Consider the following 25697-nt stretch of genomic DNA (forward strand, 5'->3'; position numbering starts at 1 on the left):
CCACCTTTGCAATCCACAATATTCTGGAAAGGCTGAAAGAGCCAAAGACATCCTTAAATTAAAACTAGCAAAATTTCCAGAAACCTTGAGTTCCTTTGGCTAAAAGTACCCCACTAGTCCTTATAGCCACATGGTTTACTCCCTCAAGGACACATCACGTACCTATGACCTGGCAATGGGGAAAGCCTATGCATTTAGGGACTTCAATTCTGCTGCTAAATCCTGCCCTGCTGTACACAGACATGGGGAAATACTGCAAGGGACTCATGTGCTGCCCTCTCCATCACCAGCAGGTGAAGGATGCCTTCCCACAACATCATTCTAACAGCCTCTTCATGACCTTCAAGACAGAGGTTTTGTCTGTTGGAAGACACATATGAGAAAACTGCTCTTAAACTTTGTTGGAAGACCCCTCACCATCTATCACTAACAAAAAATCCAGCAGTAAAACTCAAGAGAGTCAGATTTCACAACTTGGATGATTCACAGCTAAAGAAACAATCCAGAATTCCATCCAGCTGGAAGACTATTCCAATAAGAGACCATGAACTTCAAGATTCCCTAGAAGCGGCCTATTTTCAGAAGCAGGCAGTGGACCAGAAACCATTAAAGCCAGCTCATGACCCCATAGAGTAGAGCACTTCTACCCAAGTCTGTAGTAAATGATGGGCTTTGCTGGAAGTTGAGTTAAAACTCCAATGGCTTGTCTAGATTGTTCCTCTACAAATGATGATGGGGGAGTTTCATAGCTAGGGATGCCCGGGAAGGAGGCTAGTGAAGATCCCTCCTCAGGTTCCAGATTGCCTGATCATTTTTAAGCTCTAAGAGGAAAGGTCCCTCAGTCCCTCCCTGAGAATTTAGTCAATCCATATAGGAGGTATCACAATCTCCAATTTAAAAAATGGTCCTCAAAAATAAAATAAAATAATAAATAAAATAAAATAAAATAAAATAAAAAATGTTCCTCATTGTGTGTAAAATCCAGTTAAACCTGGAAATCCTCCCAAATGTCATTTTGTGAGGGGCCTGGGTTAAGTTTGGCTAGTCTTTAGTCTATCAGAAGAGTGTTTTCTTCTCCTAAGATAGTTCATGCCCTAAACAATGGACTGTATTTTTGCAAAATTGTAATTTATCTTTTGAGACTTTATGTCCTGAGGCTGAAAGAGAATGGAGTCCTTTTCACTGCCAAGGCTGAAAGAGAATGGAGTCCTTTTCACAGGCTTTGTTCTCTGAGCAAAGTGGAAGATCATCTACATAGAGTGTCTTGTGATTTAAGTGTCTTGTGATTTAATCAATCACAAGAGCAATTTAGATTGCTAAAGTCTTAATTGAGGAAGCTGGGCACAATAAGAGGGTCAGTGAGTCCCTGGGGCACAACTACTCGGGTAAACTGTGGTGCCTCCCAGGTATAGGTGAAAAGTACTGCGTGTCTTCATGAAAGGGCACACGAAAAGGGCAAAGCTCCAACACACTGAGCAAGTGGCTTCAGGAGGCACTGACGACAGGATTGTATTTGGGTTAGTAGGAAGGGGAAAGGACAACTTTGTTGATGATATCCTTACCAGTTTGTTCCTTTACTGAAAGAACAGGAGTGTACATGGCATCAGAAGCCCATGGACAAGACGCCTTCAGCTAGAGGCTGGATCTCTCCTTTGTTTCTGGCTTCAAGGAATATGGGGGAGGTGCAGATAATGGTTTATAGGATATAGTTAAACTTTTATAGGTTCTGATCCAATTATTTTTCCTATTTCTATAGAATTTTTACAAATTTCAGGTACAGCATCAAAATCTTTACCTAGGGTCTGCATCAAATATCACGGAGAAGGCAGACACACTTGGTAATGAAGACAGGAGTTGTCTGTGATTCGAGGGATGTCTCTGTGGTATGCATTTACGGTCCAGTCAATTTTTATAAGAAATGTTATGGCTTTTAGGAGATGTAAACCTACTTCTCTGGCTTCCCTTGAAGTGTCAGTTTTATCATGTAAAGGGGGATTCTGTAAGTCCCTTTCCAGGTCAGTTCCATTGGCTTTTGCCATCAGGATTTAGAATGTGAAATTCTGTTGATATAGCTCAGATAACCCTGGTCATATGGAGCCATACGAATTCTAAATCCTATGAATAGATTTACTGGTCTTATCTGGGTTCAGAGAAATCCTTAATTATAAGGGTTTTTTTTTTAAGATTTTATTTATTTATTCAGGAGAGCCAGAGAGCAAGGGGAGGCCAAGTCACAGACAGAAGGAGAAGCAGGCTCCCCCCGGGGATCCTGATGCAGGACTCAATCCCTAGACCTGGGATCATGCTCTGAGCCAAAAGCAGACACTCAACCACTGAGCCACCCAGGAGCCCCCTTAATTATAGTTTTTAATTCGTCTTGGGTCCAAGGATTAATTCCACAGTTTCCTACATATCTAGCTTATGGAAGGAAAAATCTCCAGAGGTGACTGGTAATTTGAGGTTTTAAGAGAATTGTTGGGAAAGTCAGAGGTTCTTTCTGGATGATGAGAAGAATAGGGTGGAACCAATAGAGGTACAGATGGAGAGCAACCAGGGACAAGGGATGAGAAGGGACCTGGGCATAGGAGGTGCTCCTGAGGGGATTGCTCTAGCTGTTTGTTGCTAAAGTGTGTCGAGTTGTTCATTAGCTTTGGTTAAATAACCTTCAAGTGAAATAATTTTCTATTCAGAATATAGTTTGGAGGGCTCTACCTACTAATCAAGCAATGCTGCCCATTTGGGCCTGAGAAATCTCATTTCCTTTCTTTTGTAAATCTCAAATGAACAAATTTTTTCAAGCCATATGTTCCTCAGACTGGACCAAATCATCCTCGGTAAAGTTATGCCATTGAGAAAGACAGGCACAAGTCTTCAGGTTATAAACAACAGTATGTATCAGAAGCAGGAGTCTTCCTGGAGGAGAGGCTCTAGACCCAGAATATGAGAGCTGATGAAGCCTTGTAGGAATGCACCTTGTGTCTCAGGCTCCCACCTGACAGTAGTCCCAGCAAGTGGAAAACCAGAGAAAATGCTCTCTCTGAATCAAAGCCAGGCTCTCAGGACACAAGATTGGGACAGAAATACAACCTCATCTGGTTTCATTGGTGACCACAGCAACTGTCTATCCAAGAAGACACCAGTCCATGGGAGCTACAAACCAGTTGTCTGTGAGGCTGGCTCAAACCACAGGCTCAGGGGCTGATGCTGGAGGTCTGCTCTGCAATCTTTATCATTACAATCAAAACACTTTAGACAGCACAACACAAAGCCAGAATACAGGGGCATCTGGTTGGCTCAGTTGGTAGACCACGTGACTCTTGATGTCAGGGTTGTGAGTTCGAGCCCCACATTGGGTGCTGAGCTGACTGAAAAATAAAATCTTTTAAAAATAATAAAAAACAAGAATGCAAAGACAGCAAAAGGAAAGGAAAGGAATGGTCTGATCCCACTAACAATGCCACACAAAAAGAAACCAATAACAAGATCTGGGAAGAAACATGAGAATAGCTTAGAAATTCCAATCAAAGATTCAGAGTCTAGACCCTCTGCCAGCTTACCTACAAGGGCCTCTGTGGGGACCACACCTGGTCATTGGTGGGGCTGCAGTCACGGACAGGGCAGACTGGGCCTTGGCAGAGCCTGCATAACTGTGGAAGTAAATAGATGCCATGTGAATGGGAACAAGCAGAGGTTATGTATTCAAAGCTTGCTATGGCCAACGGGTCAGCCACCATCCCTTGGTTTGTCAGAGACTCAACTGGAACAAAGGACACTTCAGGGGTGTCCTGATGGAGGCTGTGGGCCTGGGTATGCTGTAAAGTGGCTCCTGGAAGTGAGGCAACCAATGTCATGGGCTTGGGGAAGAAATAAGGCTTTCTTTGAGTCAGAAACAGGAGTGGACAACAGAGCAGCTATAGTCACTGACCAGGTCCTATTTTCATAGGCTCTGGCCACCATCGTTTGTATGGCTATTCTGCCAGTCAGGATCTACAGCCTTTGTTAAAGGGATAAAATAAACAATTTCTCAGAAGCACATAGGTTTTCAGCAGCATGTGTGGGGAAGATCTAGAATAATGTGAAACAAATGAGGCTACTGGAGCACATGCCCATCCAGTCCTCTCTCAAAGGCCCTCAAGCCCCTTTCACCCACCACCATCACTCATCTCACTCCAGATCCTTGGTCCTACCTAATCTGAGCTCAGGTAGCAGTGGGGGAGTGAGAGTTATCCAGGTGTTAATCAATACCTCTTTGAGGTGTTTGTACTCTAACCCAGGAAAGTTTCTAACACAAAAAGAATGGAGTGATAATGGTGGGTTCATGGCTTGGGATCTGCTCATCTGAGGTAAGGGATGTCCCCCTAAGGCCGCCGTCTTTTTTTTTTTTTTTTTTAAGATTTTTTTTTTATTTATTTATTCATGATAGTCACACAGAGAGAGAGAGAGGCAGAGACATAGGCAGAGGGAGAAGCAGGCTCCATGCAGGGAGCCCGATGTGGGATTCGATCCCGGGTCTCCAGGATCGCGCTCTGGGCCAAAAGCAGACGCCAAACCGCTGCGCCACCCAGGGATCCCAAGGCCGCCGTCTAAAGCTGTTCCAGTCTTCTTGACTGTCTGCTCACAAACACCCAGGAACCCGGGCGGCACTGTGCATCTTCTGTCACGGACCTTCTGCTGTGCAGTAACAGCTAGCAGGCCTGATGGCCACATGCCAACCCTGCATATTAGGGAGGGAGCAGATAGATGACAGCTTGGCACACCCCTTGAGAGACACTGACCTTCCAAAGAACCGAGGTAGAACCTCTTCTCAAAGTGATGGGCCCACAGGTTTAGAGTAAGCTTTTGATGTCAGGGATTTTCCCACAATCAAAGAGGACTCAATTGTAAAACAAAAACTATACTGACACGTATGTTAACTCGTATATTCTCAACTATATTCATTTGCCTTTTGGTCTGAAGTCTAATAATTGATTATGACCATAACTCTGTAAAGAGAAAATGCTGTGGTTTATAAATATTGTCTAAATATATGGGAAAGCACCAGCTTCACACATATCTTAAAACAATGGCATTGACATATATGGCCTTACTTAACAGATAAATTATCCTTGGTGACACAGTGACTGGTAGAGCTCTAAGGAACTTGCTAGAATGACATAGTACATAAAAGAGGGAACACAGACTTTAGGGTCAGGCAAACCTTGTCTTAATATAGGCTTTTATGTATGAGCTGCATATCCTCAGGCCACTATGGAACTCCTCTGTAGACCTCCACATTTATGAATTAAGGATAATATTACCTCAAGATTTTGTATGAAAATGAAATGAGGGGGCAGGGAAAAATGGCAGAAGAGTAGGGTCCCCAAGTCACCTCTCCCCACCAACTTACCTAGACAACTTTAAAATCATCCTGAAAACCTACAGATTCGGCCTGAGATTCAAAGAGAGAACAGCTGGAATGCTACAGAGAGAAGAGTTTGTGCTTCTAACAAGGTAGGAAGACAGAAAATAAATAAATAAAAAACAATCCAGTGGCGGAGGGGCCCTGTCAGGAGCCAGACTAAGGCCAGGTGAGAGCCTCCAAGACAAAAGCATAGTCCCGGATAAGCAGGAACTTTACCAATCTTCCCTGATGGAAAGGCGCTCTCAGGGAACTCAGGCAGGATCCCAGGAGGGACAGTGGAGCCCCCAGGCTCCCAGGGTCACTAACAGAGGAAGTGAACCCCGGGAAAGAGTGCACCACACACCATTGCCGAGGTCCCTAAAGGGCTGGAGCACATGCCTGGTGGGGCCCCGGGAGCAGCCCAGGTGGCGGCTCAGGCAGCAGCTCCGGGCAGAGGGGGCTGAGCAACCCGGGAGCGCAATTCCAGCGCACAGGCCCTGGAGCCCAAGGCGCAGGGGGACACAGCCCAGGATCCGGCGCTCCCCTTGGGATAGGCGGAGGCCAGGAGGACACAGGACAGTGAGGACGCTCCTGCTGCTGGGTGCCCCCGAGCTATGCAGGTCGGTGCCCCCCACCACCAGAGCATCCAGGCCCCTGCGGACTGGGAGCTGCAGGAGTTACTGCGGGACCTGACTCTAGAGCTGGAGAGCTGGCCACCGCCACTGTTGTTATTGTTCTTCCTGGTGTCATCCTGTGTCTGGGACTGAGCAGGGTTGCCAGGGAGCAGGGGCTTCACAGGATAAACAGCTCCCACTGAGCCGTGCATCTAGCAGGGGGTAAAGGCAGCTCCCCCAGGTGCACACACCTGAGAATCAGCACAGCAGGCCCCTCCCCCAAAAGACCAGCTGGAAGGACAGGGGAAGAGCAAGTTCTTGACCAAGCAATACTGGAAAGTTCCAGGGGAAGTCGAGGGAATTACAGTGTATAGCTTCAGAGGATACCCCTTCTTGTTTATTGTTTTTTGTTTGTTTTCCCCTTTTTTCTCTTTTTCCTTCCTTTTTCCAGTACAACTTGTTTTCAGCCACTCTGCACCGAGCAAAATGACTAGAAGGAAGAACTCACCACAAAAGAAAGAATCAGAAACAGTACTCTCTCCTACAGAGTTACAAAATTTGGATTAAAATTCAATGTCCGATAGCCAATTCAGAAGCACAATTATAAAGCTACTGGTGGCTCTGGAAAAAAGCATAAAGGATTCAAAAGACTTCATGACTGCAGAATTTAGATCTAATCAGGCCAAAATTAAAAATCAATTAAATGAGATGCAATCCAAACTGGAGGTCCTAATGATGAGGGTTAATGAGGTAGAAGAACAAGTGAGTGACATAGAAGACAAGTTGATGGCAAGGAAGGAAGCTGAGGAAAAAAGAGAAAAACAATGAAAAGATCATGAGGAAAGGTTAAGGGAAATAAATGACAGCCTCAGAAGGAAAAATCTACGTTTAATTGGGGTTCCAGAGGGCGCCAAAAGGGACAGAGGACCAGAAAGTATATTTGAACAAATCATAGCTGAGGACCTCCCTAACTTGGGAAGGGAAACAGGCATTCAGATCCAGGAAATAGAAGGATCCCCCCCCTAAAATCAATAAAAACCGTTCAACACTCCGGCATTTAATAGTGAAACTTGCAAATTCCAAATATAAAGAGAAGATCCTTAAAGCAGCAAGAGACAAGAAATCCCTAACCTTTATGGAGAGAAGAATTAGGTTAACAGCAGACCTCTTCACAGAGACCTGGCAGGCCAGAAAGGGCTGGCAGGATATATTCAGGATCCTAAATGAGAAGAACCTGCAGCCAAGAATACTTTATCCAGCAAGGCTCTCATTCTGAATAGAAGGAGAGATAAAGAGCTTTCAAGAGAGGCAGAAACTGAAAGAATATGTGACCACCAAACCAGCTCTGCAAGAAATAATAAGGGGGACTCTATAAAAGAGAGAGGAAGTCCAAAGAAACAATCCACAAAAACAGGGACTGGATAGGTATTATGATGACACTAAATTCATATGTTTCAATAGTAACTCTAAACGTGAATGGGCTTAATGATCCCATCAAAAGGCGCAGGGTTTCAGACTGGATAAAAAAGCAAGACCCATCTATTTGCTATCTACAAGAGACTCATTTTAGACCTAAGGACACCTACAGCCTGAAAATAAAAGGATAGCAAACCATATACCATGCAAATGGTCCTCAAAAGAAAGCAGGGGTAGCCATCCTCATATCAGATAAATTAAACTTTATCCCAAAGACTGTAGTAAGAGATGAAGAGGGACACTATATCATACTTAAAGGGTATATCCAACAAGAGGACCTAACAATCATGAATATTTATGCCCCTAATGTGGAAGCTGCCGAGCATATCAATAAATAAATAACCAAAATTGCACATATTTAGGTAATAATACACTTATACTGGGAGACTTCAACACGGCGCTTTCTGCAAATGACAGATCTTCTAAGCACAACATCTCCAAAGAAACAAGAGCTTTAAATGATACACTGGACCAAATGGATTTCACAGATATTTACAGAAATTTACATCCAAACGTAACTGAATACACATTCTTCTCAAGTGCACCTGGAAATTTCTCCAGAATAGACCACATACTAGGTCAAAAATCAGGTCTTAACTGATACCAAAAGATTGGGATTGTCCCCCGCATATTTTCAGACCATAGTGCTTTGAAACTTGAACTCAATCACAAGAAGAAATTGGAAGAAATTCAAACACGTGGAGGTTAAAGACCATCTTGCTAAAAGATGAAAGGGTCAACCAGGAAATTAGAGAAGAATTAAAATGATTCATGGAAACTAGTGAGAATGAAGATACAACTGTTCAAACTCTTTGAGATACAGCAAAAGCAGTCCTGAGAGGGAAATACACCACAATACAAGCATTCCTCAAAAAACTGAAAAAAACTCAAATACAAAAACTAACCTTACACCTAGGAACTGGAGAGGAACTGGAGAAAAAACAGCAAATAAAACCTACACCCAGCAGAAGAAGAGAGTTAATAAAGATTCGAGCAGAACTCAATGAAATAGAGACCAGAAGAACTGTGGAACAGATCAACAAAACCAGGAGTTGTTTCTTTGAAAGAATTAATAAGATAGATAACGCATTAGCCAGCCTTATTAAAAACAAAAGAGAAAAGACTAAAATTAATAAAATCACGATGAAAAAGGAGAGATCACCACCAATACCAAGGAAATACAAACGATTTTAAAAACTTATTATGGGGAAGCCCCAGTGGCACAGCGGTTTAGCGCCACCTGCAGCCCAGGGCGTGATCCTGGAGACCCTGGATCGAGTCCCACGTCAGGCTCTCTGTATGATGCCTGCTTCTCCCTCTGCCTGTGTCTCTGCCTCTCTCTCTCTCTCTCTCTCTCTCTCTCTCTCTCTGTCTCTATGAATAAATAAATAAAATCTTTAAAAAAATAAAAAATAAACTTATTAAGAGCAGCTATATGCCAATTAATTATGCAATCCAGAAGAAATGGACGCATTTCTGGAAAACCACAAACTACCAAAACTGGAACAGGAAGAAATAGACAACCTGAACAGGCTGATAACCAGGGAGGAAATTGAAGCAGTCATCAAAAACCTCCCAAGACACAAAAGTCCAGGGCCGATGGCTTCCCAGGGGAGTTCTATCAAAGATTTAAAGAAACAATACCTATTCTACTAAAGTTGTTCCAAGACATGGAATACTTCCAAACTCGTTCTATGAGGCCAATGTCACCTTAATTCCAAAACCAGACAAAGACCCCACCAAAAAGGAGAATTATAGACCAATATTCCTGATGAGCACAGCTGCAAAAATTCTCAACAAGACACTAGCCAATAGGATCCAACAGTACATTAAGAAGATTATTCACCATGACCAAGTGGGATTTATCCCCGGGATGCAAGGCTGGTTCAACACTCGTAAAGCAATCAATGTGATAGATCATATCAACAAGAGAAAAAACAAGAACCATTTGATCCTATCAATAGATGCAGAGAAAGCATTTGACAAAATACAGCATCCATTCCTAATCAAAACTCTTCAGAGTGTATGAATAGAGGGAACATTCCTCTGCATCTTACAGGCCATCTACAAAAAGCCCACAGCAAATATCATTCTCAATGGGGAAACACTGGGAGTCTTTCCCCTTAGATCAGGAAGAATGATCACTTAGATCAGGGATGTCCACTCTCACTACTGCTATTTCAACATAGTACTGGAAGTCCTAACCTCAGCAATCAGGCAACAAAAAGAAATAAAAGGCATTCAAATTGGCAAAGAAGTCAAACTCTCCCTCTTCACAGATGACATGATACTGTACATAGAAAACCCAAAAGACTCCACCCCAAGATTGCTAGAACTCATACAGCAATTCAGCAGTGTGGCAGGATACAAAATCAATGCCCAGAAATTAGTGGCATTTCTCTACACTAACAATGAGACTGTAGAAGGAGAGATTAGGGAGTCAATCCCATTTACAATTGCACCCAAAGGCATTCGGTACCTAGGAATAAACCTAACCAGAGAGGTAAAGGATCTATACCCTAAAAACTACAGAACACTTCTGAAAGAAATTGAGAAAGACACAAAAAGATGGAAATATATTCCATGCTCATAGATTGGAAGAATTAACATTGTGAAAATGTCAATGTTACTCAGGGCAATTTACACATTTAATGCAATCCCTATCAAAATACCATAGACTTTCTTCAGAGAGTTGGAACAAATCATCTTAAGATTTGTGTGGAATCAGAAAAGAACCCAAATAGCCAGGGGAATATTAAAAAAGAAAACCATAGCTGGAGGCATCACAATGCCAGATTTCAGGTGTACTACAAAGCTGTGGTCATCAAGACAGTGTGGTACTGGCACAAAAACAGACACATAGATCAATGGAACAGAATAGAGAATCCAGAAGTGGACCCTCAACTGTATGGTCACTAATATTCAACAAAGCAGGAAAGACTATCCACTGGAAAAAAGACAGTCTCTTCAATAAATGGTGCTGGGGAAATTGGACATCCACATGCAGAAGAATGAAACTAGACCACTCTCTTGCACCATAACAAAGATAAATTCAAAATGGATGAAAGATCTAAATGTGAGACAAGAGTCCATCAAAATCCTAGAGGAGAACACAGGCAACACCCTTTTTGAACTTGGCCACAGCAACTTCTTGCAAGATACATCCATGAAGGCAAGGGAAACAAAAGCAAAAATGAATTATTGGGACTTCCTCAAGATAAAAACTTCTGCACAGCAAAAGAAACAGTCAACAAAACTCAAAGACAACTTACAGAATGGGAGAAGATATTTGCAAATGACGTATCAGATAAAGGGCTAGTTTCCAAGATCTATAAAGAACTTATTTAACTCAACAGCAAAGAAACCAACAATCAAATCATGAAGTGGGCAAAAGACATGAACAGAAATCTCACAGAGGAAGACATAGACATGGCCAACAAGCACAGGAGAAAATGCTCCACATCACTTGCCATCAGGGAAATACAAATGAAAACCACAATGAGATACCACCTCACACCAGTGAGAATGGGGAAAATTAACAAGACAGGAAACAACAAATGTTGGAGAGGATGTGGAGAAAGGGGAACCCTCTTACACTGTTGGTGGGAATGTGAACTGGTGCAGCCACTCTGGAAAACTGTGTGGAGGTTCATCAAAGAGTTAAAAATAGACCTGCCCTACGACCCAGCAACTGCACTGCTGGAGATTTACCCCAAAGATACAGATGCAGTGAAATGCCGGGACACCTGCACCCCGATGTTTATAGCAGCAATGGCCACGATAGCCAAACTGTGGAAGGAGCCTCAGTGTCCAACGAAAGATGAATGGATAAAGAAGATGTGGTCTATGTATGCAATGGAATATTCCTCAGCCATTAGAAACAACAAATACCCACCATTTGCTTCGACGTGGATGGAACTGAACGGTATTATGCTGAGTGAAATAAGTCAATCGGAGAAGGACAAACATTATATGGTCTCATTCATTTGGGGAATATAAAAATTAGTGAAGGGGAATAAAGGGGGAAGGAGGGAAAATGAGTGAAAACATCAGTGAGGATGACAAAACATGAGAGACACCTAACTCTGGGAAATGAACAAGGGGTAGTGGAAAGGGAGGTGGGCGGGGGGTTGGGGTGACTGAGTGATGGGCACTCAGGGGGGCATTTGGTGTGATGAGCACTGGGTGTTATGTTATATGTTGGCAAATGAAGTCCAATAAAAATTTTTTTGTAATTGGTTTATACTCAATAGATGCCTGATTCCCAAATTTAAAAACACACATTTTTCATATAATGTAGAGAAGGTAAAAAGAATCAATAGTTCACTCTCAAAAATCAATCTGAGAGATGTTCTTGTCTCATTTCACAGATGTGGAAGGTGCACCTCAGATTCAGAGGGTAGCTAAGTCCACACCAGCAACAGCTCACAGAGATAGGCCATCTGCTCTGTGCTCATGGTCTTCCCATTTTTCCATGCCATCACCCTCAACACTGGTCTTGGGCACCAGAACATTGCCTGGCACGGCAAGTGAGGATACGACTCCTGCGACTATGCAGATGGGAGGGAGCTGAGGACCAGCTCCACTGGACACCCAGTGTTGATAAGTACACATTAAAGTCTTCTCAATCTAAAAAATAAATAAATAAATAAATAAATAGATAGATAAATATATAAATATATAAAGTCTTCTCAATCTCATTTTTTGTCATCTTCTTCCTCCACATCTAATTTTTCCTCATTTTCTGGGTTTTGTATGAGTTCACAGCTACTAAATGACACTGGGACTTTGTCACCAAACACTTTCTCCTTATTCTTCTCCCTCCAAGATGTTCTCTCTTCCTGCCATATATATTTTTACATCATGATGCAGTCATTCAAAGTTACCTAATGTGATTTCAATAATTTTTAAGGTCCTGGACACCCCACCTCCCTGCTCTGCCTGTTTTTTACCACTCTCTTTTCCTTCTATAAAGAGTTGGCTCCAAGTAGCTGAAATGGGGGTGATTTCTTTCCATTTACATATGACACACTTTGAGTTTGTCTCAAAAAAAAAAAAAAAAAGAAAAGAAAACTGATTTCTGGGGATCCCTGGGTGGCTCAGCGGTTTGGTGCCTGCCTTTGGCCCAGGGCACAATCCTGGAGTCCCGGGATCAAGTCCCACGTCAGGCTCCCGGCATGGAGCCTGCTTCTCCCTCCTCCTGTGTCTCTGCCTCTCTCTTTCTCTCTCTCTATGTCTATCATGAATAAATAAATAAATAAATAAATAAATTTAAAAAAAAAGAAAAAAGGAAAACTGATTTCTGAATTATTTAAGGGAAACGTTTATGATTTCATTTAAAAATAAAATCCAGGAGGCTCACCTTGAGAACTCAGATCCTGAACCTCTGCTAAGTGTGTGGTTTCCATGTGACACACTCCCAGATGCATCCATATCCATGTCTGCTCTGCAGCTCTTACGTCAGATGAAGAGGACAATGAACTTCGGGAACCTTTGAAATCAGTCATTTACAAAAATGCAAAGTATACATTTTGTATAAAAAATTGTATAATACCTAATTCAGAATTTGTGTTTTATTATAATTGTCATGTTTTAATAAATTTTACCCCTTTTCCTATAAAAGCAGAATGTTCACGATACTTCAAACAGGCATCAAGCTTAAAACTTAGCTCTTAGTATAAAAACAATTTCCCCATCTGTCTCCAACATTATTTATTTCACACACCAGCTTGTTTGCACAATGCAATATAATTGTTAATTTATTTATTTAGAGAGAGTGAGAGCAGGGGCAGAAGGGAGGAGGGACAAGCAGACTCCATGCTGAGCATGGAGCCCAACGTGGGGCTTGATCTCCAGATCCTGAACTCATGCCCTGAGCCGATATCAAGAGTCAGACCTTGACCAACTGACCTGCCCAGGCAGCTCTACAATACAATATAATTTTATATTTAAGTCTGTTCACCTCATTTTGCTTTCAGTGATTTTATCCTACTCTTCTCTTTTGGCTTTACCTGTCCTTTATCCAACTCCAAATTACAAAATTAGAAGGGAGAATTTACTCTGGCCTTGTCCTGGTACACAGCTAATGTCAAAAATAACAAATATGAACAGATACTGTCCACCCCCCCATCAGGTTTGGGTTTGTACCACAACTCTTGGACATTCAGGGATGCCCTTGCTTGCCCACTGGCCACTCATGCGGGTAAGGAGCCAGCTGTTTCTTGAGGGTGTGACTGTGAGGAGCAGACAATGGTTAAGAATGCATTGCTAATGATGTCACATGATGCGGTCCCTGAATGCACAGGCTGTGCCAGACCAAATATACACCATAGAAGACCTGGGCTTGCTTTCTCCCTGCCACTAAGCAAACAGTGTCAGTTTAAAAAACTCGAAGAAATGGGTAGGAAATATCAGAAAGGGAGACAGAACGTGGAAGACTCCTAACTCTGGGAAATGAACTAGGAGTGGTGGAAGGGGAGGAGGGCGGGGAGTGGGGGTGACTGGGTGGCGGGCACTGAGGGGGGTACTTGACGGGATGAGCACTGGGTGTTATTCTGTATGTTGGCAAGTTGAACACCAATAAAAAAATAAATTTATTATTAAAAAAAAAAAAAAAACTCGAGAGCCTTGTTCCGTAGTGTTGTGAGAGAAGAATTTGTCCTGGACGTTAACTCTGCACACTCGGAAGATGCCGCAGGGTTCCAGGGGATGCGCGGCTGGGAGGATGGCACCTGCTTGCTCTCATCAGACACTCCCTTCTGTCTGCACTTTGGGCACTCAGGGCACCCACACTCCATTGCTTTGTCCCACCCTCACAACTCCACCCTACAAGTGAGTCCAAAAAGGCTGAGTGTGCTGGGCTGCCAACTGTCACAGAGCCATCCTGCTGCCAAGGGAAATGTGGGAAGAGTGGTGGACAGAGCACACACAGTGCTCAGCTGGGGGGAAGGCCATGGCCTCTGTGCTAATGGGGACCCTTGCTTGTTCCCCAACATACTCTATCCCCTCTGATGACAGAAGCCCCAGGTGCAGGGAGGGGGTGAGGGCCCACCTGTTCCTCGGGCATAAGGAGCAATACCCACCCTGTGGAAACACAGTACATTGACATGACCCCTGGGGGTCCACATCCTCCTCTAGGATTGCTTTTGCTGGCTAGACCCCTCAGCTCCCTGGCAGGTGGACTCTACCCCAGGCCTTGCTCTGAGTATCCACGGGGCATAGACCAGGGCCACACACTCTGGCCTAGGCCTCACTGCAGGCAAATGTGCATCATTCCAGTGCTGAAAGCCACTCCCAGCTGAGCCCCTGAGAGGAGTCCTGGATGTATATGAACCAAAATTAAGGGGAAATGCAAGTACATAATGTCTAGAAACCACTGCATCAGGAAAATCTCACCTCGCCAACAAAAGAGAAAATCTGGGTCCTCAAGAAAAACTACCAAAAATCTATGAAAAGCCAATGTTCCCGTTTTTTCTAAGAGATCTATTCCAAATATAAATTGGAACATTTCAAAAGTAATGGTTTGTGTCAGGACCAGGGTCTCAGGGGCCTGAGATCAGACCCGCTTCAGGCTTCACACTCAGTGCAGAGTCCACGTAAGATTGTCCCTTGCCTCTCCCCACACTTACTCGCTCTATCTTTTTTTTAAAAATATTTTATTTATTTATTTCAGAGAGAGAGAGAGAACAAGCATAAGCAAGAGGAGGGGCAGAGGAAAAGAAAGTTCCCCGCTGAGCAGGGAGCCCGACATGGGGCTCGACCCCAGGACCCTGGGATCAACCTGAGCTGAAGGCATGCACCTGTTGATTTGTGTCTTTGAAGGTACTGAGTATACACACTGATTTTCCCGTTTTGTTGGAAAAGTTCATCTTCACAAAGAGCTATTTACTCACGTGGGGACTAGGCAGATGCCTTCAGGGCAGATTCCCGCCTGCCGGGCAGGGTCATGGGATGGCATCTGTGACTCCAGCAGGTGGGCAGGCTGCCGGTCCCACAGATGCCCACCCTCATGCCACCCAGCCCCTCGGTGTGGGGGAGCACAGCAGCAGGAAGGGTGCTGTCACACATTTTACTTATTTATTGATTGATTGATTTAAAGATTTTATTTACTTATTAATGAAACACACACACACAGATGGAGAGAGGCAGAGACACAGGCATAGGGAGAAGCAGGCTCCATGCAGGGAGCCCGACTTGGGACTCGATCCTCTGGGGTCTCCAGGATCAGGCCCTGGGCTGAGGCGCTAAACTGCTGAGCCACCGGGGCCGCCCACTTTTTTATTTAAAATCAGCTAATAGGGATCCCTGGGTGGCGCAGTGGTTTGGCGCCTTCCTTTGGCCCAGGGCGTGATCCTGGAGACCCGGGATCAAATCCCACGTCGGGCTCCCGGTGCATGGAGCCTGCTTCTCCCTCTGCCTGTGTCTCTGCCTCTCTCTCTCTCTCTCTCTCTGTGACTATCATAAATAAATAAAAATTTATAAAAAAAAAATAAATAAATAAAAAAAATAAAATCAGCTAATAGGGGCACCTGGGTGGCTCAGCGGTTGAGCCTCTGCCTTTGGCTCAGAGCGTGACCCTGGGTCCTGGGATCAAGTCCGGATGCAGCTCCCTGCATGGAGCCTACTTCTCCCTCTGCCTGTGTCTCTGCCTCTCTCTTACCTGTGTCTCTGCCTCTCTCTCTGTGTCTCATGAATAAATAAATAAAATATTTTAAAAAATAAAATCAATTAATAACATACAGTGTCTCATTGGTTTCAGAGATAGGGATCAGTGATTCCTCAGTCTTAAATCACACCCAGTGCTCATCCCATCCTGTCTCCTTCATACCGGTCACCCCGTGACCTGTCCCCCACCCCTTCCCCTCCAACGACCCTGTTTGTTTCCTATAGGGCCAGCCCCACAGGCTCCAGGGAGCTTCCGACCTGGACCAGGGCAGGGGGGTCAGGAAACCCCCACAAACATAGTGACCACTTGGAGGCGGGGGAAGTGCCAGGTTGGTGCGGAGGAGGGGCGTCCCCTGTGACCTCCGCCTGGCCTCACAGTTGGCTTCTCCATGCACAATCCTGTCCGGGCTGGTGATCGTGCAAACTGATAACACGGTGGATTCTTTTGAATGGCATGGTGTGATGGGGGAAAACATTGTAAATATTTGACTTTTAGTTAAATGAATACAGATTTAATTTAAAAACAACTCCCAAGGGGATCCCTGGGTCGCCCAGCGGTTTAGCGCCTGCCTTCAGCCCAGGGCGTGATCCTGGGTTCCCTGCCTGGAGCCTGCTTCTCCCTCTGCCTGGGTCTGCCTCTCTCTCTCTGTGTCTCTATGAATAAATAAAATCGATGGAGGGGCACGATGGCGGAAGAGTAGGGTCTCCAAACCACCTGTCTCCACCAAATTACCTAGAAAACCTTCAAATTATCCTGAAAATCTATGAATTCGGCCTGAGATTTAAAGAGAGACCAGCTGGAATGCTACAGTGAGAAGAGTTCGCGCATCTATCAAGGTAGGAAGACGGGGAAAAAGAAATAAAGAAACAAAGGCCTCCGAGGGGGAGGGGCCCCGCGAGGAGCCGGGCTGAGGCCGGGGCGAGTGTCCCCAGGACAGGAGAGCCGCGGCCCGGAGAAGCAGGAGCTGCACCGACCTTCCCGGGGGAAAGGGGCTCGCGGGGAGCTGGAGCAGGACCCAGGAGGGCGGGGATGCCCTCGGGCTCCCCGGGAGAGTAACAGAGCAACTGCGCGCCTGGACAGTGCGCCGAGCTCCCTAAGGGCTGCAGCGCGCACGGCGGGACCCGGCGGGACCCGGAGCAGCTCGGGGGGCTCGGGGGCGGCTCCGCGGAGGGGGCTGCGGGGCGGGAGCAGCTGGGGGGGCTCGGGCAGAGGAAGAGGCTCCGTGCGGAGGGGGCTGCGCGGTTCCAGGAGCAGCTCGGGGGGGCTCGGGTGGTGGCTCCGCGGAGGGGGCTGCGCGGCCCGGGAGCGCGAATCCACCAGCGCAGGCTCCGGAGCACAGGGCGCCGGGACACAGCCCAGGATCCGGCCTTCCCCCCGGGGCAGCAGAGGCCGGGAAGGCCCAGGACAGCGGGGACGCTCCTGCCCCGAGCTGAGCAGATCAGCGGCCCCGCCACCAGAGCATCCAGGCCCTTGCAGGCTGAGAGCTCTGTGTTTACTGCGGGAGCTGACTCCAGGGCTCCAGAGCTGGCCGCTGCCACTGTGGTTGTTCCTCCTGGGGCCTCACGGGGTAAACAACCCCCACTGAGCCCTGCACCAGGCAGGGGGCAGAGCAGCTCCCCCAAGGGCTAACACCTGAAAATCAGCGCAACAGGCCCCTTCCCCAGAAGACCAGCGAGACGGACAAGTTCCAGGGGAAGCCAAGGGACTTAAAGTATACAGAATCAGAAGATACTCCCCCGTGGTTCTTTTTTCTTTTTTCTTTTTTTTTTTTGTTGTTGTTGTTTTGTTTTGTTTTGTTTTGCTTTCCTTTTTGATTTGTTTCCTTCCCCCACCCCTTTTTTTCCTTTCTTTCTTTTTATTTCTTTTTTTCTTCTTTTTTTTCATTTTTTTTCTTCCTTTTTTTTTCTCTTTCTCTTTTCTTTCCTTCTTTCTCTCCTCTCTTTTTCTCCTTTTCCCAATACAACTTGCTTTGGCCACTCTGCACTGAACAAAATGACTAGAAGGAAAACCTCACCTCAAAAGAAAGAATCAGAAACAGTCCTCTCTCCCACAGAGTTACAAAATCTGGATTACAATTCAATGTCAGAAAGCCAATTCAGAAGCACTATTATACAGCTACTGGTGGCTCTAGAAAAAAGCATAAAGGACTCAAGAGACTTCATGACTGCAGAATTTAGAGCTAATCAGGCAGAAATTAAAAATCAATTGAATGAGATGCAATCCAAACTAGAAGTCCTAACGACGAGGGTTAACGAGGTGGAAGAACGAGTGAGTGACATAGAAGACAAGTTGATAGCAAAGAGGGAAACAGGAAAAAAGAGACAAACAATTAAAAGACCATGAAGATAGATTAAGGGAAATAAACGACAGCCTGAGGAAGAAAAACTTACGTTTAATTGGTGTTCCCGAGGGCGCCGAAAGGGACAGAGGGCCAGAATATGTATTTGAACAAATTCTAGCTGAAAACTTTCCTAATCTGGGAAGGGAAACAGGCATTCAGATCCAGGAAATAGAGAGATCCCCCCCTAAAATCAATAAAAACCGTTCAACACCTCGACATTTAATAGTGAAGCTTGCAAATTCCAAAGATAAAGAGAAGATCCTTAAAGCAGCAAGAGACAAGAAATCCCTGACTTTGATGGGGAGGAGTATTAGGGTAACAGCAGACCTCTCCACAGAGACCTGGCAGGCCAGAAAGGGCTGGCAGGATGTATTCAGGGTCCTAAATGAAAAGAACATGCAACCAAGAATACTTTATCCAGCAAGGCTCTCATTCAAAATGGAAGGAGAGATAAAGAGCTTCCAAGACAGGCAGCAACTAAAAGAATATGTGACCTCCAAACCAGCTCTGCAAGAAATGTTAAGGGGGACTCTTAAAATTCCCCTTTAAGAAGAAGTTCAGTGGAACATTCCACAAAAACAAGGACTGAATAGATATCATGATGACACTAAACTCATATCTCTCAATAGTAACTCTGAATGTGAACGGGCTTAATGACCCCATCAAAAGGCGCAGGGTTTCAGACTGGATAAAAAAGCGGGACCCATCTATTTGCTGTCTACAAGAGACTCATTTTAGACAGAAGGACACCTACAGCCTGAAAATAAAAGGTTGGAGAACCATTTACCATTCGAATGGTCCTCAAAAGAAAGCAGGGGTAGCCATCCTTATATCAGATAAACTAAAATTTACCCCGAAGACTGTAGTAAGAGATGAAGAGGGACACTATATCATACTTAAAGGATCTATCAAACAAGAGGACTTAACAATCCTCAATATATATGCCCCGAATCCGGGAACTACCAAATATATAAATCAATTATTAACCAAAGTGAAGAAATACTTAGATAATAATACACTTATACTTGGTGACTTCAATCTAGCTCTTTCTATACTCGATAGGTCTTCTAAGCACAACATCTCCAAAGAAACGAGAGCTTTAAATGATACACTGGACCAGATGGATTTCACAGATATCTACAGAACTTTACATCCAAACTCAACTGAATACACATTCTTCTCAAATGCACATGGAGCTTTCTCCAGAATAAACCACATACTGGGTCACAAATCGGGTCTGAACCTATACCAAAAGATTGGGATCGTCCCCTGCATATTCTCAGACCATAATGCCTTGAAATTAGAACTAAATCACAACAAGAAGTTTGGAAGGACCTCAAACACGTGGAGGTTAAGGACCATCCTGCTAAAAGATGAAAGGGTCAACCAGGAAATTAAGGAAGTATTAAAAAGATTCATGGAAACTAATGAGAATGAACATACAACCGTTCAAAATCTTTGGGATGCAGCAAAAGCAGTCCTAAGGGGGAAATACATCGCAATACAAGCATCCATTCAAAAACTGGAAAGAACTCAAATACAAAAGCTAACCTTACACATAAAGGAGCTAGAGAAAAAACAGCAAATAGATCCTACACCCAGGAGAAGAAGAGAGTTAATAAAGATTCGAGCAGAACTCAATGAAATTGAGACCAGAAGAACTGTGGAACAGATCAACAGAACCAGGAGTTGGTTCTTTGAAAGAATTAATAAGATACATAAACCATTAGCAGCCTTATTAAAAAGAAGAGAGAGAAGACTCAAATTAATAAAATCATGAATGAGAAAGGAGAGATCACTACCAACACCAAGGAAATACAAACGATTTTAAAAACATATTATGAACAGCTATACACCAATAAATTAGGCAATCTAGAAGAAATGGATGCATTCCTGGAAAGCCACAAACTACCAAAACTGGAACAGGAAGAAATAGAAAACCTGAACAGGCCAATAACCAGGGAGGAAACTGAAGCAGTCATCAAAAACCTCCCAAGACACAAGAGTCCAGGGCCAGATGGCTTCCCAGGGGAATTCTATCAAACGTTTAAAGAAGAAACCATACCTATCCTACTAAAGCTGTTTGGAAAGATAGAAAGAGATGGAGTACTTCCAAATTCGTTCTATGAGGCCAGCATCACCTTAATTCCAAAACCAGACAAAGACCCCACCAAAAAGGAGAATTACAGACCAATATCCCTGATGAACATGGATGCAAAAATTCTCAACAAGATACTGGCCAATAGGATCCAACAGTACACTATGAAAATTATTCACCATGACCAAGTAGGATTTATCCCCGGGACACACGGCTGGTTCAACACCCGTAAAACAATCAATGTGATTCACATATCAGCAAGAGAAAAACCAAGAACCATATGATCCTCTCATTAGATGCAGAGAAAGCATTTGACAAAATACAGCTTCCATTTCTGATCAAAACTCTTCAGAGTGTAGGGATAGAGGGAACATTCCTCGACATCTTAAAAGCCATCTATGAAAAGCCCACAGCAAATATCATTCTCAATGGGGAAGCACTGGGAGCCTTTCCCCTAAGATCAGGAACAAGACAGGGATGTCCACTCTCACCACTGCTATTCAACATAGTACTGGAAGTCCTAGCCTCAGCAATCAGACAACAAAAAGACATTAAAGGCATTCAAATTGGCAAAGAAGAAGTCAAACTCTCCCTCTTCACCGATGACAGGATACTCTACATAGAAAACCCAAAAGTCTCCACCCCAAGATTGCTAGAACTCATACAGCAATTCGGTAGCGTGGCAGGATACAAAATCAATGCCCAGAAGTCAGTGGCATTTCTATACACTAACAATGAGGCTGAAGAAAGAGAAATTAAGGAGTCAATCCCATTTACAATTGCACCCAAAAGCATAAGATACCTAGGAATAAACCTAACCAAAGATGTAAAGGATCTATACCCTCAAAACTATAGAACACTTCTGAAAGAAATTGAGGAAGACACAAAGAGATGGAAAAATATTCCATGCTCATGGATTGGCAGAATTAATATTGTGAAAATGTCAATGTTACCCAGGGCAATATACACGTTTAATGCAATCCCTATCAAAATACCATGGACTTTCTTCAGAGAGTTAGAACAAATTATTTTAAGATTTGTGTGGAATCAGAAAAGACCCCGAATAACCAGGGGAATTTTAAAAAATAAAACCATATCTGGGGGCATCACAATGCCAGATTTCAGGTTGTACTATAAAGCTGTGGTCATCAAGACAGTGTGGTACTGGCACAAAAACAGACACACAGATCAATGGAACAGAATAGAGAACCCAGAAGTGGACCCTGAACTTTATGGTCAACTAATATTCTATAAAGGGGGAAAGACTATCCACTGGAAGAAAGACAGTCTCTTCAGTAAATGGTGCTGGGAAAATTGGACATCCACATGCAGAAGAATGAAACTAGACCACTCTCTTTCACCAAACACAAAGATAAACTCAAAATGGATGAAAGATCTAAATGTGAGACAAGAGTCCATCAAAATCCTAGAGGAGAACACAGTCAACACCCTTTTTGAACTCGGCCATAGTAACTTCTTGCAAGATACATCCACTAAGGCAAAAGAAACAAAAGCAAAAATGAACTATTGGGACTTCATCAAGATAAGAAGCTTTTGCATAGCAAAGGATACAGTCAACAAAACTAAAAGACAACCTACAGAATGGGAGAAGATATTTGCAAATGACATATCAGATAAAGGGCTAGTTTCCAAGATCTATAAAGAACTTTTTTTTTTAATTTTTTAAATTTATTTATGATAGTCACAGAGAGAGAGAGAGGCACAGAGACACAGGCAGAGGGAGAAGCAGGCTCCATGCACCGGGAGCCCGATGTGGGATTCGATCCTGGGTCTCCAGGATCACGTCCTGGGCCAAAGGCAGGCGCCAAACCGCTGCGCCACCCAGGGATCCCTATAAAGAACTTCTTAAACTCAACACCAAAGAGACAAACAATCCAATCATGAAATGGGCAAAAGACATGAAGAGAAATCTCACAGAGGAAGACATAGACATGGCCAACACGCACATGAGAAAATGCTCTGCATCACTTGCCATCAGGGAAATACAAATCAAAACCACAATGAGATACCACCTCACCCCAGTGAGAATGGGAAAAATTAACAAGGCAGGAAAAATTAACAAATGTTGGAGAGGATGCAGAGAAAAGGGAACTCTCTTGCACTGTTGGTGGGAATGTGAACTGGTGCAGCCACTCTGGAAAACTGCGTGGAGGTTCCTCAAAGAGTTAAAAATAGATCTGCCCTACGACCCAGCAATTGCACTGTTGGGGATTTACCCCAAAGATTCAGATGCAATGAAACGCCGGGACACCTGCACCCCGATGTTTATAGCAGCAATGTCCACAATAGCCAAACTGTGGAGGGAGCCTCGGTGTCCATCGACAGATGAATGGATAAAGAAGATGTGGTTTATGTATACAATGGAATATTCCTCAGCCATTAGAAATGACAAACACCCACCATTTGCTTCAACGTGGATGGACCTGGAGGGTATTATGCTGAGTGAAGTAAGTCAGTCGGAGAAGGACAAACATTATATGTTCTCATTCATGTGGGGAATATAAATAATAGTGAAAGGGAATATAAGGGAAGGGAGAAGAAATGTGTGGGAAATATCAGAAAGGGAGACAGAACATGAAGACTCCTAACTCTGGGAAACGAACTAGGGGTGGTGGAACGGGAGGATGGCAGGGGGTGGGGGTGACTGGGTGATGGGCACTGGGGGTTATTCTGTATGTTGGTAAATTGAACACCAATAAAAAATAAATAAAAAATAAAATCTTTAAAAAAAAAAAAGAATTCAGATCATCTACAGCGCCGCCCGCATCTCATGGGGGAAGCACTCTGCTCAGAGCCTGGGGCCTCCCGGGTCCCCCGTCCTCCCGCCCCTGGGGGAACCTGCTCGCCCTCCCGGGCCTGGCCGAGCCCGGTCCTCTGAGCCCACGCCTCGCTCACCGGCCCGCGGGCCGCAGACCCCGGCGTGGTGGCAGTGGGAGCTGTCCCGCTCTCCTCTCCTCGACAGGTGGACACCCCTACCTGCGGCCGACGGCGCACAGGCCCCGGGCTGCATCGCAGCGGGTCGGCTTCTCTGCCCGGCCCCTCACTCCAGCTCCGCTGCAAAGCCGACTTCAAGTAATTTCCAAGAGAAGTAAAGAGAAACTACCTTCGTCATTAGGTCATTAGCGGGTGACGCCAACTGCTGACTCTCAGACCCCGCTCCAGAGCAAAATCCAGACAGACCTGGCAGACCGAGCTTGAAGGCGCCAGGTGTGCGCAAGGCGGGGCTGGCTCCGGGTCCCGGGGGGCCTGGCCCTTCTCCGCCAGCCCTGCGGTCAGGACCCCGCGGGCTGCGCTTGGCCTCCAGGCCCCTGCTCCCACCCCGCACCCTGCGCACACCCTGCAGGGCTCGCCTCGGGCAGGAAGCCTGGGCACCCTCCCTCCGTGCTGCGGGGCGCCCGCCGCCGGGGCCGCCGCACCCACACTCCTGCCAGGCGGACCGCGCGGAGGGCAGGACCCGGGTGGGAGCGCAGCCCGTCCTTCCCGTCCAGCCCACTGCCCCGGGCTCGGTGTCCATGCTTCAAAACTTTCTTGTTTCCGAAATAACGGAGGATCATCGTAGAAAACAGAAAAATGAGAGAAAAAAATCGGCCAACGCTTCCTCCCATCCCCGCCGGACTGGGCTCGCAAGCGTCCGCGCACTTGAACCCGAGGCTTCCCTCCGAGTAGGCCCGCGCCTGAGCCCAGGACCCGCGCCACCTGCACCTGCCCGCCTGCCCCCAGGGCCGGGCCAAAGCCTCCCTCAGCCCCGCGCGGCCTAAGTCGAGCTCACAGGCTTGTCACGGGTCCCTGTCGTGCATCAGGACCTCCGCTCTCCCAGCAAACAGCGCCACAACCCTCCTGCATTGGGTCTCATGGGCCCTCACCATTTCTGCTGCATTTTATTTTACTTTTTTATTTTTAAAAAAGATTTTATTTATTTATTCATGAGAGACACAGAGGCAGAGACACAGGCAGAAGGAGAAGCAGGCTCCCCACAGGGGGCCTGATGCGGGACTCCATCCCAGGAAGCCCTGAGCCCAAGGCAGACCTCAACCACTGGGCCCCCCAGGTGCCCTTTGCTGCATTTAAAAATCCAAATCTATAATCAGAGTGATCCAGATGCGCTCACCCTACAGAAGTCACCAACCCGGCAGCCACCGCCGCAGAGGGGCCGCCAACAGCCCTGCGCTCCTCAGAGCAGAAGGAGGCCTTGGGTGAGGCCAAGCTGAGCAAGCGGAGCTGAGCAGACTGTTCTCAGGCCTGCAGCCACTCACAGTCTGGGAACACGAATGACTGCCAACAACTGTGGCCTTCTCTGAGTCACGGGGGCCAGACGGAGAGGGGGTGACCCGCAGCCAGGCCTCCAAAGTCTCCAGTTACAAGAACGATGCTCATTCGGGATCATCAGGTGCATGGTCACTTGGGGTGGGACAGGGGAGGGGGATGGAAGCGGGTGGGCTGGAGTAACCCAGGAGTACCACCACACACAATCCCCGGGGGGCCAGAGTCAGTCAGCCATCCAACTCTGGATTTCAGCTCAGGTCACGACCTCAGGGTCGTGAGATCAATCTCTACCCTGGGCCGGGGTAGGTAGCTTTCGTGTCCGCCGGCTTGGCCAGGACAGCCAAGGAGGCTGTGCCCGCAGAAGCTGAGGGTCCTGACAACACCGACGCTGAGGCTTCAGGGCAGCCTGTCCCTCACCAGCCACCCCCTGGCCCAGGAATCAGGCATCAGGCACGAAGAAGAGAACCCAGGGCACCCAACCCGGGTCCTCAGGAGCAACACAGACACCCCCACACAGGGCAGCCCTCAGCGTAGCCCCGCCCACGTCCCACCTCTAAACACCACACTGAAGATGTGGATAATTTTAGAAGCATCTCTTCCTAGAAGCATCATCCTGCATAAAGGCCAAATGCAGAACCTCTCTCCCTCAGCCACAGCAATGACCTCAAACCCCAGGGTCCCCCTGAGAGGACTCCTGATGACTGCAGCTCATGTCGGAGGCTCACCTTCCACTCTGGGCTCGGGATTAGGTCCATCGGAATCATGACTGCCCTGCTGCCCGGGCCTCGGGTGGACATGGGCTCACAGGTCCAAGGCTGCCCTGATGGCTAAATGTATGC

General features: G+C 45.8%; 1 long non-coding RNA gene across 6 annotated transcripts in view; it reads right to left on the reverse strand.

Moving 5' to 3' along the window:
* LOC100685536 overlaps window positions 1–25697 on the reverse strand; it is a 29958-nt gene that overhangs the window by 3675 nt on the left and 586 nt on the right. For 2 of the 6 annotated variants that reach the window (XR_005353249.1, XR_005353251.1), the window contains exons 2-4: window positions 12833–12961; window positions 11856–12099; window positions 3558–3647 (exon numbers count right to left, since the gene is read on the reverse strand). This is a non-coding gene — a long non-coding RNA (uncharacterized LOC100685536). Of the gene's footprint in view, window positions 1–3557; window positions 3648–11694; window positions 12100–12832; window positions 12962–25583; window positions 25686–25697 lie in introns of those variants that run through there. The other 4 variants (XR_005353250.1, XR_005353248.1, XR_005353252.1 and 1 more) reach the window with 3 other exon arrangements.

This window comes from Canis lupus, chromosome 1 (assembly GCF_011100685.1).
Source record: "Canis lupus familiaris isolate Mischka breed German Shepherd chromosome 1, alternate assembly UU_Cfam_GSD_1.0, whole genome shotgun sequence".
NCBI lineage: Eukaryota > Metazoa > Chordata > Mammalia > Carnivora > Canidae > Canis > Canis lupus.